The 20,670-nt window shown below is 44.3% G+C and overlaps 1 protein-coding gene across 1 annotated transcript in view; it reads right to left on the bottom strand.

The window, feature by feature from the left end:
• Positions 1-20,670, bottom strand: part of EBPL (EBP like) — a 31,070-nt gene that overhangs the window by 9,124 nt on the left and 1,276 nt on the right. The gene's annotated exons all lie outside the window — the stretch shown is intronic.

The following is a 20,670-nucleotide window of genomic DNA, read 5'->3' as shown; positions in this document are numbered from 1 at the left end:
CAGGAAGCCCAATGCGGGGCTGGATCCCAGGACCCTGGAATCCGGACCTGAGCCAAAGGCAGATGCTTAACGACTGAGCCACCCAGGCGCCCCTATACTGTTATTTCTTTAGATATTCTCAACTGACTGCCAATCCTGAAAGATTATGATTGAACTTACGTCTCCCCTCCACTTCTCCACTTTTCAGTTTTTTGATATCGTAGGGGAGGAAAACTTCCTTCTGCTCTCTTAGACTCTGTAGCTGGCCCAAGAATTAAGCGACACGACAGTCTAACAGGAGGAAAGCACACATATTTATTTGATTTACTATTTGTACCCGTACACGGGAGTCCTTAAAAGGAAAACAAGACCCAAAGAAGTTGTTAGGCCCCAAAGCTTGTATACTTTTTCACACAAAGAACGATAAATTCTGGAGATGTGACAAGACAAAGGGGCATGGACCAGGGGGGGCAGTAAATTGTGGGAAAGTGACTAAGAAATATAGGAGGGAAACCAGTGGAAGATAAGGGTTATTTTAGTAGGTCTGTGTCCATTTCAGCACCGACTCCCAGTCTCTGGTGATAAGAATGTTCTTCTCTTCCTGGCACAGGGAAGGCACTTTTCTTGTGGGGCATTTAATGACCTGATTTTAGGCAGAAAGGAGGAGCTCAGAGAGGCCTTCCTACATCTGCTGTTTTCCAATAGCCTTCAGCTCAAAACCATCCATCTGCCAAAACAGCATAGTTTAGAGTGGCATATCCTGCACCCCCCCCTTTAAAAAAAAAGATTAATTTATTTGAGAGAGAGAGAGACAGAGACAGAGACAGAATGTGTGTGTGGGAGGGGGGAAGGGGCGGAGGCACCGAGGGAGAGGGAGAGGTTCTCAAGCAGACTCCGTGCTGAGCATGGAGCCTGACACAGGGCTTGATCTCACAACAATGAGAACGTGACCTGAGCTGAAACCAAGAGCTGATCGCTTAACCGACTGAGCCACCCAGGTGCCCGAATCCTTTCAAATAGCCACATTATATTCTTTAATTCTTCCATTAGTTACCAAATTTGTAACTTAAGTAGTAAACCTAAAAACCTCAGCTTCCTCATTCATCAGTGTTGCACAGAGTCTGGACCTCCCAGTGTATAAGATGAGGATGCTTGCCCCTGTCATGCTTTCTTCCTCTCCTCCCCGTTACCAAAGCTCAGCCTCTGCCTACTTTGCTTGTTCACTGCTGAGATTGATGACATTTCCATTCTTGTTCTGTAAACGTATTTGTCTTCCTATTTTATGTGGATTCTAAAAGCTGAAAGTCAACAGCACTTATAATAGGGTGATTAGGTAAATGTCATTCACTGCAAAGGGCTACAACTTCTTTCTCTGCCGATCCCGTATTCTGACTTGTGTCATTTAAGAAGAATGTGGCAGCTGGAATATCCTTTAGTACACTTACGCATTTCTGAAAACCATGCTATATTTTAGTTTGCTACACATTTGTGCCATGACTTTCTTACAAAATATTTTTGTTTATGTTACAGTTTGTAATTGCCTTTCTTTTGCTCATATTGAGAGAAGAAACTCGACTTTCTCCCCATCTCATTAATATCTTCCAGCTTCTTACATATGCTCATCTCCACTAAACAGAAGCTTTAAAGTTGGTTTGTTCTGTCTTTTCTGGACACTTTGTAAATTACTTACTTGGTAAATGTGGCTTACCTCAGAGTACATGTAAAAATTTTATCCTTTAAGGGAGATTTAAACAAATTACAAGGAGATAAACAGCAATGTTTTAAAATAAAAAGTACTTCCCATCCACTGTGTAACACTTTATTTTCACTAATCAATTTTTTATTTTTAGCAGAGACATAGCAGGAAATCCACACCATTTCCCTGGCTTGGGCTGGGGACTTTCTAGACAAAACATATCCACTGGCCTGGCCAGCAGGAGCAATAAGGCTGGGCTGAATTTGATCCTCTGTAGGTCTTAGTCCCTCTATCTGTAAGATGAAAGACAGCCTAAAATTAGATTGTGGATCTCATCCTAAAACTAGACACGACTTCCACTAGCAATCTCTTCAGCTGGAGCCATCAGTGAAACCTGGACTCTGACATTAGGTCCAGGACCCTTCCTCAGAAGCAACTCTGTGGGTACGAACAAGAAGGGGATCTGGCAACCTACACCATGCAGGGACCTAGGAATGTACAAATGTTGTCCCTTTTATATCTACCTGTTCAAGTTCTACTCCTTTTTCAAATGCCAACTCAAACTCTCCTTCTTCGAAGAAATCTTCCCAACCTCTTAGTGATAGTTCCTCACTCTACTGTGTTACTAAATGCGTGCTTCTGTGATCAACTGTCTGCTGGTTATGAATCTCCAGTGCCCATTAGATCATACATCTCTGGGGTCTAGGGTGCTGTCTTATCTTAGAATCTTCAAGAACCCAGGATGGTATTTTGTGTTCAGTGTTTGCTAATCTTGAATTAGTGACAAGTTCCCATAATGAATTACTTAGAAAGATACCCGGAGGGGCTTTTAGAAGGCATCATATGCTTCTTACTATATTAATGTCTCAAATGTAATGGCAGTATACAGTTGACTCTCAAATAACCCAGGGACCAACCCCTGTGAAGTCAAAAATCCACATATAATTTTTGACTTTCTAAAAACTTAACTACAAATGCCTACTACTGAACTAGAAGCCTCACTGATAACATCAATAGTCAATTGACATATTTTATATGCTATATGTATTATATACTGTATTCTTACAATAAAGTGAGCTAGAAACAATTATTAAGAAAATTATAGGGCAAATACACCTATAGTACTGTACTACCTTTATCAAAACAATCTATGTATAAGTGGACCAGTGCGTACAACTCATGATGTTGAAGTGTCAACTGTAATCTATGTCAAGTGTAATAAACATATTCATGCCTTCCCCTGCTGATCAGATGCTGCCTCCTCCAGGAAGCTTCAGTGATTCTCTTGACAGGAAGTAGGTGTCTTTCCTATACAGAACCCCACTGATTACTTGTTCCCTCCTCAAAACCGTCAGTTCCTTTAGGGCAAAGTCTTTGTCTTTTCTCTCTGTATTCCAAATGCCTGATAGATGGTACATGCTAACAAATATTTACTGAAAGAATAAGAAATAAAAGAAGGGGGAAGGTAGTGGGGGATAACAGAGTTAAACAATAGCAGCAAACATGCAAACAATCCATTTAGAAAATGGGCAAAAGAAATGAAGAGGCATTTCAGTAAAGAGGGTCTACGGGCAGCAAACACACACTTGAAAAGATGTTCCACATCATTAGCAGTCAGGGAAATGCCCATGAGAACCACAATGAATTAGGACTCCACACCTATCAGAATGGATAAAATAAAAAAGTAGTGATCACAACAAATGCTGATAAGGATGTGGGTCACTTCCATTCTTCTGGTGGGATAAAATGGTACCGTTCTGGGAAACTACAGAGTCCGTCCATTTATTCTAGAACAAAATATGCAATTACTATAGGACCCCAAAATTGCACTCTTGGGTACCTGGCCCTGAAAAATAAAAACTTTTGTTCACACAAAAATGAGCGCACAAATGTCCACAGCAGCTTTGTGTGTAATAGCTTAAAGCTTGATGCCCTTCAGCAGGCGAATGCTTAAGCAAACCACAGTCCATTCGTACTGGAGCAGTTCCAAGCAATGAGAAGGAACCAAACATTGATACACTCGACCGACAACTTGGATAGATCGCCAGGAATTTGCCGAGTGAGGAAAGCCAACTCTGAAGATTATATATACTCTCTGATTCCTTTTATATAACACTTTTTAAAAAGATTTTATTTATTTATTTGACAGAGTGAGACACAGCGAGAGAGGGAACACAAGCAGGGGGAGGGGGAAGGGGAGAAACAAACTTCCTGCTGAGCAGGGAGCCGGATGCAGGGCTCGATCCCACGACACCAGGATCATGACCTGAGCTAAAGGCAGATGTCGAACGACTGAGCCTCCCACACGCCCCTATATAACACGTTTTAGAAAAATATTTTATTTATTTATTTGACAGGGAGAGAGAGTGCAGGCAGGGGGAGCAGCAGGGAGAGAGAGAAGCAGACTCCCCCCCAACCCCCAGCAGAGAGCCTGACATGGGGCTTGATCCCAGGACCCTGGGATCATGACCTGAGCCAAAGGCAGACGCTTAACTGACTGAGCCACCCAGGCGCCCCTCTATAAAACTTTTTGAAATGTTACATTTTAGAAATGGAGGACACATTGGTGGTTGTCAGGGATTAGCGGTTGAAAGCGATGGGGGGAGGGCAAGTGCCAGTGGGTTCAAAAGGAAAACACTAGGGATCCCTGTGGTGTTGGAACTTTCTGGTATCCTGTTGTGGCGGATATTTGAACCTACCCAGTTGGTAAAATGGTACAGAAATTAATACACACACACACACACACACACGCATGCATACACACAAGTGGATCTAGAGAAATCTGAGTAAGATGAGTGCACTGCATCAACGTCTTGCTTATGACACTATACTGTGTGATACTATAGGTTTGGAAAATGTTACTGTTGGGGAAAGCTAAGCAAAGTGTACATGGGTTCTCTCCGTATTATAACTTACAACTATGTGCAAATCAACGGTTACCTTCCCCCTCAAAAAAATTAATTAAAAAGCCAGGCAGGTAAAACAAGAGATATGGAAAAAAGAATAACATGACTAATTGAATACCATTTTTTAATCAATTGCCAGGACTATTTTTTTTTTTTAAAGATTATTTATATATTTGAGAGAGAGAGAGAGAGAGAACATGAGCAAGGGGAAGAAGCAGACTCCCCGATTAGCAAGGGAGCCCAATGCGGGACTCGATCCCAGGACCTCAAGATCACAGTCTGATATCTGAAGGCAGATATTTAACTGACTGAGCCACCCGGCACACCTCCCCACCACCACCTTGCCTTTTTTAAAATTTAGAATAGGCTGGGTCCTGGCCTCAGAGAGTTTGTCTAGCTGGACAACACCAATTGGAAAAAGATGAGGGTCCAGCAGTTGGGACAGTCAGGAAGACTTCTAGGAGGAGGCAGGCCTAGGGTAGGGCCTTGGCAGGCAGGCTGAGAGGTGGAAGGAAGGCTAGGGATGGTAGCCCCGGGGTGCGGAGGGCAGGACATTATGAGGCCTGGTGGGTCCAGACTCTGCCCTGCCCAGTACTGGAGCCAACAGTGACGGCCCCTGCCCCTCCCCTTGGGCGCTCTCACGAGGGCAGAGGGCACTTGCACTTGTGTTCTCAGAAGACCTCATGCTGGTTTCCACTCCTCCAGGCCTGTACATGAGCTGCTCCTCTGTCCAGAGGACCCCGCCTGGCTTTCTCCCCCTCACCCCCAAAGAATATAAATTTAAAAAATATATTATAGTAAAACATACATAACATTTAATATTTTAACCATTTTAAGTGCACGAGTTAGCAGTGGTAAGTACTTTCATATCCTTAGGCAACTGTCACCATCACCCACCTTTGTAACTGAGCCCTTCCCAAACTGAAACTCTGAACCCATTAAACAATAGCTCCTCATTCTCCTCCGACCCCCAGCCCCGACACACTCCACTTTGTCTCCACGCACGGGACTGCTCTAGGTCCCTCCCGTAAGTGGAATCACAGGACCTGAGTCTTCAGGACTGGTATATTTTTCTGCATCATGTCCGCCAGCTTCCCGGTGTGGTAGCCTGGGCCAGAATTTCCTATCCTTGTAAGGCCGACTAATATTCTATTGCATGTGCCCATCACATTTTGTTCCTCTACTCATCTGTTGATTGGCTACAGTGAAAAGAACTGCTATGTGCAAGTATCAAAGTCCCTGGTTTCAATTTCTTTGGATATTTATGTAAAAGTGGGCTTGCTGGATCACAGGATAATTCTACGACATTTCTTCTGGCGGTATACCTGGACTATTTTAAATACTAAAAATATTATTAAAGGGATACATTACTAAAAGCTTTGTTTTGTTTTTTTAAGTGAAAAGGTATAAAGTGAAAGGTAAAACTCTTTTCCTCCTGATCCCCAATCTCGTTCTCCTGAGACACTACTGGTGAGTTTCATGGTAGCCCTTGAGAAGCTTTTCATGTGGTCTCCTGGGTGACTCAGTCAGTTAAGAATCTGACTCTTGATTTTGGCTCAGGTCATGATTTCAGGGTCATGGGACTGAGCCTCGCGATGGGTTCTGCACTCAGTGTGGAGTTGGCTTCAAATTCTCTCCCTTTCCCTCTGCCCCTCCCCCTGCTCACTCTCTGTCTAAAATAAATCTTAAAAAAAAAAAAAAAAACTTGTATATGTTGTTATGGAGCCATAAATATTTAAAATATTTTCTTTCTGCTATTACATTTTCAACTATAAACCCCCAGGGTGATGAGGAAAATTTTACCATGTTTGTTTATTTAAATAAATTTTCAAGTTCTGTGGATCAGCAATTTTGGTTTAAAAACATACAGAAATTCCTATCAGAGGCTCTAATGATAGAAGGATTGGACTGTAGTTAATTGAGCTGCAAACAAAATCAACTTAAATGCTACATTGTGTCATAGCAAATAAAAGTAACAACAGCAGGGTCATTTTTTCATTCAAGGTGTTCTCGACATGTAATTTTAGTAACTGTGTTTTGGAGGCTGTTAGACAACTACCAGTCAAAGCTCAGATTAAAAACAAAAACAAAAAGGCTGGGCTAGACAAGCTACTGTTCTCTGTAGTTCAATGACCACTTTAGAGAAAATGCAAAACAATTTACTCATTTCAACCCTTGAAGGAAAATTTAGTGGGGTAAAAAAGCCTTTCTAGAAATAAAAAGGAAAAAGAATCCTTTTTTTTCTTTTTTGGTAATTTATGTTGGTATTTGTGAAGGCTGAATCTGTATTCAAATGTTTCTGCAAGCCTTTTGTTTTTTAGCTTGTTTGAATGAAGAACCAGAGAAAACAGCACAATATTCATTATTAAGAGTGGGAGAATAAAGTGGAATAGGACAGAACCACTACATAAATCCTGTCAAAATTTATTAGCATTTTCTATTCAGACTCACAAAATCTCAGCCTAATCAGACTTGATTTTTCCATGTCATGGCAACAGCACCCATCATTGTTCCTGGAAGGATCAGCTGCTTCAGCCTCCTACAGCACCTCAATGACAAGGCGTTAGTGACTTCATAAATCTAGGCTGCCCAGCTGTCGTCCCCTTAATGACATGACGCCTCCTGTTTGTTGGAACCTGCCGCGCAGATGGGCTGTCGCCTGGTATTCGGGGGACAGTGCTGGCCTCTTCAGAACTCCAGGGATGGAACAGGCACACAAGTGCTATTGTTCCTACATGATGGAGGCTTAGTGTTTGGTTTAGAACTTGAAAACATCTCTCCTGTTTTAAAAACATACCCTTCTCCACCAAGACTGTTTTTTCTCTGATTAAGGATTTGAAAGGAAACTTTCTAAAGCTCATCTTAGTTGGACAAGTGCTTTGTCACTTTATTATATGGGGACAGGATGGAAATTAAAAGTTAATCCTGGTATGGAGTACTGTGAGAAGGGTCACGAAAGCGCTAGTCGAAGACAGAATCAGCACTTACTGAACACTGCTGGGTGCCAGGCACCACGCCAAGTGTCCTACATACTGGCTATTCAAATGTGATCCATGGACCCCAACGTGGGCATCTCTCAGGAGCTTGTTAAAAACGCAGAATTTCAGACCTAGACTTACAGAATCAAATCCACATTGTTAAATTTCCCTGGGGACTTTCAAATTTGAGAAGCACTGCCCTAAACGACAAACTTTGACTTAATCCTCACCACCATGCTTTGAAGAAAATACTGTTTCCATACCTCATGGATAAGTGCTTTGGTCTGAATGTGCAGCACCCAAGCATGTGTTGAAATTCTATCTCCCAAAGATGATGATGATGTTAGGTGGGGCCTCTGGGAGGTACTCAGCTCTCGAGGGTAGAGCCCACCTGAATGGGATCGGTGACTCTCTCAGAAGCTCCAGGGAGATTTCCTAGCGTCTTCCACCAAGAGGACACAGCAAGAAGTCACCACCTTCAGAGCAAGGAGAGAGCCCTCCCCTGACACGATGACAGCCTGAATCCTGGACTGCGAGCTTCCTGAACTCTGAGAAATACATGTCTGCTGTTTAAGTCACCCAGGCTGTGGTATTTTGTCATAGCAGCCCAAATATATGAAGACAATAAGCAAACATAGACAAAAGGTTTCCTTCCTTCTTTCTCGTCCTCCTTACAGAAAGCGTTGTGGTAGGGAAAAGGTACTACTGCTCAGAATTGCACAGCTGGTAAACGGCAGAGCCAGCTTTCGAGAGTGCCTCTGTTAGACCCCAAAGCCTGTACTCTTTCTGACTCTCCTCCCTGGCCCAGGCTTCTTGAATAATGGTCAGACCGTTCTGGAACAGTGCTGAGTACAATCCACTGCACTTAAAAGGCAACTTGTGGCATGGGTGAAGGTGAGGGACAAGGACAGCAAAGCACCGGGAACCCCACGTCCTGAGAAATGTGGGAAGACACTGACACTAGGGGGCGCTGTAGGGTAGGGTAGCCAGGGGACTCAGAGGGCGCAGCTAGGACCAAGAGAAATCGTAAAGAGGCTATTTCAGCCCACCCTAAGTAAGAATATTCTTGACACTAGAGCCGTATCATTCTGGAAAGATGCTATTGGCTGAAAGTTTTCAAGCAAAGGGTGGATGACCTTCAGTCTGTCTGGGTTACTAGTACAATTCCTGTATCAAGGGGGAGACTGGACTCCTTGGCCCCTACTGCCCCTTCCTAGACTGAGGTGGCTTTTCTCGCCTTCCACACACGGTACTGGGCATCCCTTTAGATGTGTCCATCATGACGCATGCCATGCCAAGTCTACCCCCAGTCCTCAGAGAGTGGACGGCTGTGGGAAACTGCAGTTTACACTGTGACAGCCACTGCTTTGACAACAGGTGATGACGCAGAGGACCAGGAGGGACAAGGAGGGATGACAGGACTCCAGAGCGGACAACTCACAGGCTGGCTGCTGGCTGACCGACGAGGCAGCCTATCCCAAAAGTCACATTCAGAAAGGGACACAGTGGGCCAAGGAAATCCTTGCTCTCTGGAACAGAAATGGACAAATAGGAGTGAATCCAAACTGATTCTGAAAACTAATTATGTAGGCGAGGTCGTGAGAGGCCAACAACTGGACGTGATGAATAGTTACAAGGAAGCATGTGGGAACGGTTCGCTAGGGCTGCTGTAACACGGTACCGCCAGCTGCGTGGCATGGAGCCACATCTGCTGTCTCACGGTTCCAGAACTTGGCTGTCCAGGATCGAGGTGTCAGCAGGGTTGGTTCCTCCTGAGGATTGTGAGGGAGAACCCGGCCCATAACTTCCTCCAGCTTTTGGTGGTTTCAGTCTTCTCTTCACGTGGAACCTGTTTGTGTCTCTGTGTCCCAATTTCCCCTTTTCTTTTTTTTTTTTTTTAAGATTTTATTTATTTATTTGACATAGAGAGATCACAAGTAGGCAGAGAGGCAGGTAGAGAGAGAGAGAGGAGGAAGCAGGCTCCCCGCTAAGCAGAGAGCCCGATGTGGGACTCGATCCCAGGACCCTGAGATCATGACCTGAGCCGAAGCGGCTTAACCCACTGAACCACCCAGGCGCCCTCTTTTTTTTTTTTTTTTTTTTTACATTTTATTTATTTATTTGACAGACAGAGATCACAAGTTGGCAGAGAGGCAGGCAGAGACAGAGGAGGAAGCAGGCTCCCGGCCGAGCAGAGAGCCCAATGTGGGACTCGATCCCAGGGCCCTGGGATCATGACCTGAGCTGAAGGCAGAGGCTTTAACCCACTGAGCCACCCAGGCGTCCCTCAATTTCCCCTTTCCAAAAGGACACCAGTCATCCTGGATGAAGGCCCACCCTCATGGCCTCATTAGGTCTATAAAGTCCCCTCAGAATTGCAGGGCCACATTCTGAGGTACTGAGGGTCAGGACTCTAGCATGTTTTGTTGGGGGGAGGACACGATCTGACTGAACATACTTAGATAGGAGGAGTAGGTGTTATGGGAGACACAGCAAGAATAAAGGGCAAGAAAGCCAGCAAGTTACAGAAAGAGAGGCAAACCTAGAGAGGAGCTAGGAGGTGGGTAATAATTTTCTTAACCCAGAGCTGCCTGTGAATCAGCACCAACCTCCAAGGGCCCAGCGACATCTCAGCTTCTGCGGGGTTTCCATGAGTTTCCACGTGTTGCCCTGTTCCTTGTTGTCACGTGTGCCTGCCCATTACTTGACCTACTTTGAGGAAACAAATGCAGAGGTTCTGGCCCCAAAGAGTTCACTAGCAGGTCTGACACTGAGCTACCACTGTCCTCAGGAACTTATATCCTAAAGACGAACCCTGCAATGTGTGCTGCCTTTGCCTTTCATCCCCCAAATTAACACGGTGCTCAAACAGGATAGCGACTTTTCAAAGAAGTATACCATGCAAGGAAAATCTCAAATCACACAAAAGCTCCTCTGACTCTCCTCCACAAAGTGGTTGTGACTTGGGGCCACCATTTTGAATGGGTAGAAACAGTTATCACCAGGGAAACTGGATAGAGCATTCATGGGATCTCTCTGTATTATCCCTCTGGGAGGAATGGACAGTTATCTCCAGATTACAAGTTTAATTAAAAAATTGAGTGGGGATGCCTGGGTGGCTTGGTGGGTTAAAGCCTCTGCCTTCAGCTCAGGTCATGATCCCAGGGTCCTGGGATCAAGCCACACATCGGGCTCTCTGCTTGGCGTGGAGCCTGCTTCCTCCTCTCTCTCTGCCTGCCTCTCTGACTACTTGTGATCTCTGTCTGTCACATAAATAAATAAAATCTTAAAAAAAAAAGATTTAGGGGCGCCTGGGTGGCTCAGTGGGTTAAGCCGCTGCCTTCGGCTCAGGTCATGATCTCAGGGTCCTGGGATCGAGTCCCGCATCAGGCTCTCTGCTCAGCAGGGAGCCTGCTTCCCTCTCTCTCTCTCTCTGCCTGCCTCTCCGACTACTTGTGATTTCTCTCTCTCTGTCAAATAAATGAATAAAATCTTTAAAAAAAAAAAAGATTTAAAAATTGGGCAAATCCCAGTAGAAGATATTTGCAAGGCAAAGAAACATAAGAAAAGATGTTCATTATCACCAGACATCATGGAAATGCCAACCAAACCACAGTAGGTTTTGTTCATATGCATCTACTGGAATGGCTAAAATGACAAAAATACTAGTACAAAGTGTCCCCTCAAATGTTATCTGTTGAAGCCCTAATCCCCAAGGTGATGGTATTTAGAGGTGGGGCCTTTACAGATGATTGAGTTTAGATGATGTCACGAGGGTAGAGCCCCGTGATGGGACTGTTGTCCTTATAAGAAGAAGAGAGACTTGGGGCACCTGGGTGGCTCAGTTGGTTAAGCGATTGCCTTCGGCTCAGGTCATGATCCTGGAGTTCCGGGATAGAGTCCCACATCAGGCTCCCAGCTTTGCGGGGAGTCTGCTTCTCCCTCTGACCTTCTCCCCTCTCATGCTCTCTCTCTCTCTCTCATATAAATAAATAAAATCTTAAAAAAAAAAAAAGGAGAAGAAGAGAGACCAAGGCTCACTGTCAGCCACCTGAGGACACAGCAAGCAGGCAGCTGTCTGCAAGCCGAGAAGAGGGGCATCACCAGAACCCAACCTTACCGGCACCCTGATTTCGAACTGCCAAGCCTCTGAAACATGAGCTATGGCTGTTCTTTAAGCCACCAGTCTATGATATTTTTTGTAACAATAGCCAGAATGACTGAGACACAAAGTGCTGGTGAGAACGTGAAGGAGCCAGAAGTGTAACATGTCACCGGTGGGAATGGAAGTGGCAGAGCCACCGTGCAGAATGTTTGGCAGTTGTTACCCTGGTTAAAGAATCCACTCCCTGGTGTGCCTGGGTGGCTCGGTTGCTTAAGTGTCTGCCTTTGGCTCAGGTCATGATCTTAGAGTCCTGGGATTGAGTCCCACATCGGGCTCCCTGCTTGGTGGGGAGTCTGCTTCTCCCTCTGACCTCTCCCCATCATGTTCTCTCTCTCTCAAATAACTTAATAAAATCTTAAAAAAAAAAATCCATTTTTGGGTATTTACCGCAGATAAATGAAAACATACGTGCGCACAAAGACTTGTAAGCAGATTCTCATAGCAGCATTATTATTTACAACAGTCAAAAACTAGAAACAACCCCAATGTTCATTAACGGATTGATGTATAAGTAAATTGGGATGCATCTCTGTAGTGCGATAATATTCAGTAATTTATGCCAAATCAAAGACTACATATTCCGTGATTTCATGTATATGAAATTCCTGTAACAGTCAACCGCTAATGACAAGAAAGCAGATCAGCATTTCCCGGTGCCAGACGTCAGCATGGGGGACATCTGCAAAGGGACGGGAGAAACCTCTGTCAAAAAGTGACGGAAATGTTCTATACTGTGATTGCGATGGTGGTCACACAACTCTACACTCGCCAAACTCATCAAGCTATACTCCCCGGGGTAGATTTTACTGTCTGGAAATTATAACCCCATAAAGCTAGAATGGGGGAAAAAGGGAATTTAGAAAGTGGCTGGTTTCTATACAGAGATACGTCCCAATGGTTTCCATGTAGAGCAATAACCAGTTGAAGTACAAAGGAAAAATATCTCATGGTAGCAATAAAAATATTTAGGAGTCAATTTTAAGAGACTGTAACTGAGGATTTAAATAGACTGAGATCCACTCAATTCTTTGAAGAGACTCAGGATGGTAAAGATATCACTTACTCTCAAGTTAAAGTAGGAGTTGAAGAAAATCCCAAAGCAAAACACCAACTTTTAGAATCTGGCAAAGGGAATCTAAAGTTCACGTGGAAGGATTCATATTTACGTGTTTGAAAGTGAGTGGTAAGAAGTTTGCTTTGTTGGATATTAAAATGCACGATCAGGCTAAAATAATACGGCACTGTATGGACAGAATTGAAACTGAAAGATTCTTAAAACAGAATTGAATTTTTAAAATCTCCCAATTATCCTTGCATATGAAAGATTTTAGTATATGATTAAAAATAGAATCTCAAATAAGTGGAGAAAGGATGGATTAGTCAACAAATGAGACACTTTCTTGGCCAAAAAGAAGAGGGTGTGTAATCAAGTATGAGTGAGATCATTTCTATTATCCTATGAACACCCCTGTCAGCTCAATAAGGAAGTCAGGAAGAGCCGTATAGTAAAACAGGCTATCGGGGTGCCTGGGTGGCACAGTCGGTTAAGCACCCGGCTCTGGTTGTGATCTCAGGGTGGTGAGATGGAGCCCCCGTGATGAGCCCCAAGTCGGGCTCTGCACTGAGCACAGTCTGCCTGAGATTTTCCTTCTCTCTCTGCCCTTCCTGCTGGTGTTTTTTTTGTTTGTTTGTTTTGTTTTCTCTCTCTCTCTTTCTCTCAAAATAAATAAATACATCTTAAAAAAAAAAACAGGTTATTAGGGGGTGGATTCCAGGATCCAAGCCCCATATTCCTGTCCCAAAGCCTGGCAGAGAACAGCAAGCCTGCCTGCCTGCCTTCTAGAAAGCATGGGGCTCTGTTAGTGAGGGTATCGCGCTATCAGGATGGAGCAAAGATGACACAATCCTTTTTTGCTGGGAATCATGTAAATCTCCTGGGTTCTCATGAGACTACAGAAGAAGGCAGACTCCTAATAAGGGGCTGAATTTCCCACCCCTAGACAGGACGGAAGCTTGCCAATTCCATTTATTTTGATTTTTTTTTCCAGCTTGATTAAACTTGTCCAATAGAAGAAAAGATACCTGCTCCAAGACGTTTATTATGAAATTCCGGCTGTTTTTAGTGGCAAGGAACTTAGAAATAACCTGAAGTTGCATGTTTGGTTCAATCATCCACGCTATGGAATAATGTGCAACAATTAAAAGAAAGAGTATCAGGGCGCCTGGCTGGCTCGGTACAGCACATGACTCTTGATCTCAGGGTCATGAGTTCAAGCCCCACAGTGGGAATAGAGATTAGTATAAAAAAAGAGAGGGGGAGAGAGAGAGAAAGTGTATCTCAGCCTGGGTCCCCCCAAAAACATTCTAAAGTGTTCTACCACTTTTATGGACATGGCTCTCCCAGGTAGGCTGGAAGCAGGTGGTGGATGAGAAAGGAGACAGAGAAGGATGACAAATCTGACCCGAGGCTCTGTCACCGAGCTCAGGAACTCAGTCACACCACTCAGCAACACGCTGGCCATCCCTACCTTGACTTTTTCCAGAGACTGTATATGCACTACTGCTTCTCTGGGAAGTCCACCTCAGGGGAGGGAGGAAGAACTTACCCTGGGGCTCCCAGATATCCCTGGGGGTGTCACCATGGCAGGTAGCTGGAAGCTGGGTGGGGCCCAAGGACCTCCCACCTGGGCTGCCTCCCAGAGGCCTTGGGCAGGAGTGGGCAGCAGGCGCTGTCTGCTCGGGGCCGAAGGGAGTCAAGTCGGAGCTGGCTGCTGTGGCGGCGGCCGGACGGAGCCTCTTGTCAAGGGTCAAATGAGACCCAGAAGACCTAAGCCAGCGAGTAAGAGCTGTGTGATCTAGTAATGACGCCTGGCGCTGGCACAGGTGTGAGAAAGCAGCTGACGGGAGTATAAAAGCTGACTATCTCTGTGGAGTCTTGACTTTTTTTTTTTTAAGATTTTATTTTTATTTATTTGAAAGAGAGAGAGAGAGCAAATGAGCGAGAGACAGAGAGAAAACGAGGAGGGGGAGGGAAGGGGAGGGAAGGGGAAGAGGGAGAAGCAGACTCCCCGCTGAGCAGAGTGTCCAGTGAGGAGGCTCGATCCCAGGACTCCAGGGTCATGACCTGAGCCAAAGGCAGAGGCTTAACCCACTGAGCCACCCAGGCTCCCCTGAAAGACTATTCTTTTTTTTTTTTGGAAGACTATTCTTGAGAATATAAACAATAATGATCTCTGGCTAGTTTTATCTTTTTCTTCCTTTTAGATCTATAAATGTTATATGTTTGGTAGTGATCATGGTAATAGAAAATTTAAGCCAATTTTGTTTTAAAACACTGACATAGGGGTCGCCTGGGTGGCTTAGTGGGTTAAGCCGCTGCCTTCGGCTCAGGTCATGATCTCGGGATCCTGGGATCGAGTCCCGCATCGGGCTCTCTGCTCAGCGGGGAGCCTGCTTCCTCCTCTCTCTCTCTCTCTGCCTGCCTCTCTGCCTACTTGTGATCTCTGTCTGTCAAATAAATAAATAAAATCTTTAAAAAAAAAAAAACACTGACATAGGAAACGCATTTTGACATTTTAGATATTTGAGCTATTCGAGGCTTAACATGTAAATGACTGATAACTACCACAAACTGAAATGACAGGATCACTCTTCCATTCATGGGCTATCAACAAATTCTCCAGAACAGCTCCTACAAACCAGGCACCACGCCAGGTACTGGGGAAAGAGGAGGACAAAACAATTACAAATTGTGTGTCGTGTTACAAAGGACAAAACCAAACCAAACCAAAAACAAAAAAACATGGTATTTTCCCTAGGCTATCTCTTCCATTTCAAAGGAAATAAATTTTAGTAGGATTAACATTTTTTTAAAGCATTTATATACTTCATTTTATGTTTTAGGATTTTAGGTTAATTACAACAAAAACATTCGATTAAACGGCACATTAAAAACTACTTTAAAATGTACATAAGAATTTAAAAATATTAGTCATAAAAAGTATAAAAATGAATAAGAATCCAGATCAGGAGGCCAATAAGAATATATATATATGTTGTTGTTATTTTAGGATTTAATGTGGTTCTGAGCTTCCCAGCAGCCAAATGAAAAGGGAGAAATATTTACATCGTTCTTGCTGTCAGAAAGCAATAGATGAACCAATTTTGGGGAGAAAAACTAAGCTTCTCCCAGCACTTCCCTGCAAAAGCAATTCCTCATATGGATAACACTGACAGTGACATTAGTAACTGTCATTTTCCCTGTGAAACAACTGGAGAAAAACTCTCTGCTACTCTCTAAGCTCTGAGAGCACAAGGGCCATGTGTTTTGTCCGTGTCCAGCATAGCACCTGGCCCCAAAGAGGCACTCACATATTTGTGGCAATGAGGAACAACAGAACAGGATTTCACCCTGAGGTGTAGCTACCCAGACATCTATCCCTAACACATGTCTTGTTCAGGGTGTTAGAAAACATACTGGATTTTGGTCTGCAGAAGCAGAATGGCTGTGTACCCCATACCCTGAAAAGGCCAGTGGGCCATTATGAGTGCTATTCCTTGGACTTTCAATTTGGCATCATTTTCTAAGCTTGTATTAGGGTTCTCCAGAGAAAGAGAACCAATGGGATAGGGATACACACAGACAAAGACACACACACACAGGGCCTGTCATAAGGAACTGGTTTATGTGATCATGAAGGTTGACAATGAACTGCAGGGTAAGTGGGTACACTGGAGCCCGAGGAGAGCTGATGTTGTAGTTTTGGTCTGAGTCTGGAGGCCTGAGAACCAGGAGAACTGATGTAGTTTTAGCCCAAAGGCTTCAGGTTTGAAACCCAGGAAAAGCCAGTTTCAGCTTGAGTCTGAAAGAGGAAAAGGCCAATGTACCTACCAGTCTGAAGGTAGTGAGGCAGGAAGCATTCTAGCTTACTTTGCCCGAAGGTCAGCCTTTTTGTTCTGTTCAGACCTTCAACTGATTGGATGAGGCTCACCCACATTTAGGAGGGCCACCTCCCTTACTCAGTCTACCAGTTGAAATGTTATGTTATGTTATGTTTTGTTATTTGTTTTAAAGGAGGCTCCACACCCAATATGGAGCTTGAACTCAATATCTTAAGAGTCGCATGCTTTTCCACCTGAGCCGGCAAGACACCCTTAACTGTCAATCTTACCCAAAACATCCTCACAGAACACCCAGAATAACATGTGGGCAAATAACTGGACATCCCTTGGCTCAGTCAAGTTGACACAGACAATTAACCATCACAAAGCTTTACCATTAATATATAGCGAAACCAACTGTGATTCACCAGGCCTGCCAAATAGCATGAAGTCTATAAATGCATTTACTGGAGAGGAGATCTATTTTACAGCAAAACCAATGAAGATGACTATGCCAAAAAAGGAAAGGGAAAACAGAGACAGTAACAGACTGAACTAAAAGGCAACTTGAGACCTAATGATAAAGCAAGTAGGAGGAGGAAGAAATTTTTAGAATCCCAAAAGTCGGAGGCTGAAGCTACTGTTGTGGAAAGTGGGAACAGATGGAGATGCTAAATGGAAAAGGGTAATGTCCAAAATACACAAATTAATAGGGACTTGACCAGCCATTGGGACTCAGGACTTCTTAAAGGAAGACCCACGGTTGTTAAGGTAGGATGAATAGGACGGCTGAAGCCCAAGTTTTCCACGACAAATGTCCTTCAGCCTGGAGGTCAAGCCTAAGTCTTGCTTTCAATGAGGAAAGTGTGGGAGGAACTAGTCAATCAGAGGGGTTTGATCTGAGGACAGGGAGTAGATTCAGGCAGATTCAGCTTTGCTGTAGGTTAATTCACATGCCCAGGCACAGCACTGGACACCAAGTGCTGTACAGCTGACTTCTCTGCCCCGGACCGTGCTCTTGCTCACAGATGCTCCCAGACCTTCCCATCTCAGACAGAACCCAATGTCCCTGCCTGCTCCTTCAATGTCTTTGAGCTACCCTCGTACACTCTTCTTCCTCCCACCATCAAATCTCTAGGTCTTTTATATGCTGCCTCCATTCTTTTTCTACCTCCCTTGCTAAGTTTTTAGCTTCTCAAACAATACTTTTACCATGACATTTTTTTTTCTTTTGAGTAAACTTTTTCTTTTGAGTAAACCCAACATGGGGCTTGAACTTATGACCCTGAGATAAAAAGTTGCATGTTCCACCAACTGAGCCAGCTAGGCACTCTTAACCAATGATGGCTTCTTTTTTTTTTTTCTTTTAAAAGATTTTATTTATTTATTTGAGAAAGAGAGAGAGAGAGCGAGCAAGTGTGAGAATGAGCACAAGAACAGGGTGAGGGACAAAGGGAGAACCAGTCTCCCCACTGAGCAAGGAGCCCGAGGTGGGGCTCGATCCCAGGACCCTGAGACCATGACCTGAGCAGAAGGCAGATGCTTAAGCAACTGAACCATGCAGGCGCCCAGCCCTACTAACAATTTCTTGATTGACTTCTTAATCACCGGACCCAGAGGCTCCGGCTCAGCCCTCACCTTTTTAAATTTTTAAATGGTGCTGAAGCAATTGACACCGATGTTGTCATTCCTTCCCTTGGGTCCCAGGACCCAGCACTACCCTGGTTCTTGGTCCAGCCCACTGTCTCTCCTTCCTGGCTCTTCCTCTTCCTGGCTGTTCAACACATACACATTTTAAGACATTTTTAAAAGATTCTGTTCTCAATCCTCAGCATTTTCACCTTTCTATTCTCTCTTGCTCAGAAAATGCTCACTCCTAGAGCTTCCTGCTGTCTCCTCCAAAGCAGTGAAAACGTCCAACTCCCTCCACTCTGCCCTGAATCTGTCTCTCCAGCTCATCTTACAATTTTAACTGCCTTCTGGCCATTTCTCCTCAACTATATACCAGACCCCCAGATTCACAGTTCTAAAATCTGGTCTTCCTGTCTTCCCTAAGATTGTCTACAGGATCCCCATCTTCTCCACCCCCAACGTACAAGTGGTCACTTTGACTTACAACGTTCTCCCCTGGAAGGTCTGTTGGATTTAACTTTTTCCCCCATTTTAACTTCCAATTCCACCTTAGCTCAGTCCTCTTTCATCTCACTGCTCAAATACTGCACTTGATTTTAGCTGATCTTTTTGTCCCTTCTCTATTCTTTCCAACCCACCATCCCCTATGCTGGCAGAGGATTCTCTGTGTACCCCTTGTATTCCTGCACCGTCTGAGGTCTCTGAGCACAGGCATTTACAACAGATTTAAGAATCTTTATATAAGGAGACACTCCAAGGTAGTAAACCTAAAGAGATCTCTCCTTCCTAAGGTAGTCCAGGGTAGTAAAGATAAAGACCTGCCTTTCCTTCCCAGAGATTTGTTTACCTTCTTGACTAAAGATAAGGACTCCCTCCCAAGAAGTAGGAGCAGGTCACCAGCAACTCCAGGTAAGATGGGAGCCTGAGCTTGCTGTTCCTTGCCCCAAAACGCCCGCATTTCCTGTGCAGGCACGAGCAGGCCCTTGCGTGCTGCCGGCGGCACTTGGGGAAATCAACCAGGCTAACTTGTTAATGTGTAAGAAGGGTACAATCTCAGACCCTCTACAATTACTGACTTAATACAACACCACCAAATCATTTTTGAAAGATCTGCTTTGGCCATGCTACTTCCTTGCCTGAAATCTTTCTTCAACGGCTTCCTATTACAGGATGAAATTCAAAGTCCTACTTGTCGTTCAAGTGCCAAAGCACCCACCCAAAGAACGTCCATGGCCACCTGTGAGGAAGTGTGAGCCAAACCACTGATTTCTCCATGTATGTTGCCTTAACTCCTTCCAGGTGCCCTGGTGGGAAATCAGCCTGTCCTTCACTCTGGCCATAACCAACCGAGCTTTGGCCCCGGGCTGCAGCCCCAGGAACCACATTCTGGTTGGATGCCAGGGAGCTGAAATGCCTTTGGGAATGCTTGGTGGAAGCCCTGTCCAACGGGGGGCACTAGAGGCCTTTGATGGTGGCCAACACATCCCAATGTCTCCTCCCTTTTGAGAAGTTTAAAGGAATAAGAAGAGGCAGCTCAGGTTCTAGTGTGAACAAGAGAGTCGTAGTTCCAGTTCTCTGGGAGGCTTTCTTTCCCAATCTTTGCCTATGCCACATTTTACCGGTACTCTTGCAGTAAACTCCCAGCCAAAGGTACTGTGCGCACACATTTTTCTTGCCGGTTTTAACCTTCATTCAAGTGCCCTCCTCACCAATCTCTATGATATGTGTACAAAGACGCTGGCTGAAGCATGATGTGTAAACAGCAAAATAAAAACATACCTATTAATACAAGCTAGCTAAGTTATCATATTTCATCAATTATAAGATATATACCAATTTCACAGATATAAAATATCATTGCTCTAATATGTGAAAAAAATGTGCTGTTTAGAATTAAAAAATGAAAGGTATGGTGCATTCATATGGTGGGCTCTTCTGCAGCTGGGAGAGGTAAAATAGGGCTGTGGGAGGGACACTGCCTTCAGAACGGGAGTGGGAGGAGACAGGAGCAATGACTCCACGTGTGGGCTTAAACCTCAAGGTGTCACAAATATGTGATGTTACCTGTAGCAGCCTGTGCTTGAAAAGCAGACTTAATTTTCTTAAACTAGGTGGGCATATGGGTATATGTTTTTGTATCATGATACATTATGTCTAAAATATACTACATTTTCTTTAAGAGGGCCAGCCACCCTGTTCTACTACCCCTATTCTTTGGGAGACCATGTGTCCAAGGACACCTTAAAAAATCAACTCTGTAAATGAAGGAGCTGAAGGACTGTTCACTCTCTCTTATTTCCACATGTAAACTTTCAGGAAAGAAAGAATTTCACATTTCAGCAACATCTGGTATGTGCACATATCCAACCCATCAACATTCAGAGATCTAAATGTTTATCAAACCCTTTTTGTTTTCTCCTTCTTTCTCCATAC

Source organism: Mustela putorius, unplaced genomic scaffold (assembly GCF_011764305.1).
Source record: "Mustela putorius furo isolate JIRA1106 unplaced genomic scaffold, ASM1176430v1.1 tig00000461_pilon_pilon_pilon, whole genome shotgun sequence".
Lineage (NCBI taxonomy): Eukaryota > Metazoa > Chordata > Mammalia > Carnivora > Mustelidae > Mustela > Mustela putorius.
Note: the sequence above shows the minus strand (reverse complement) of the source record. Positions and strands in the feature narration are given on the sequence as shown.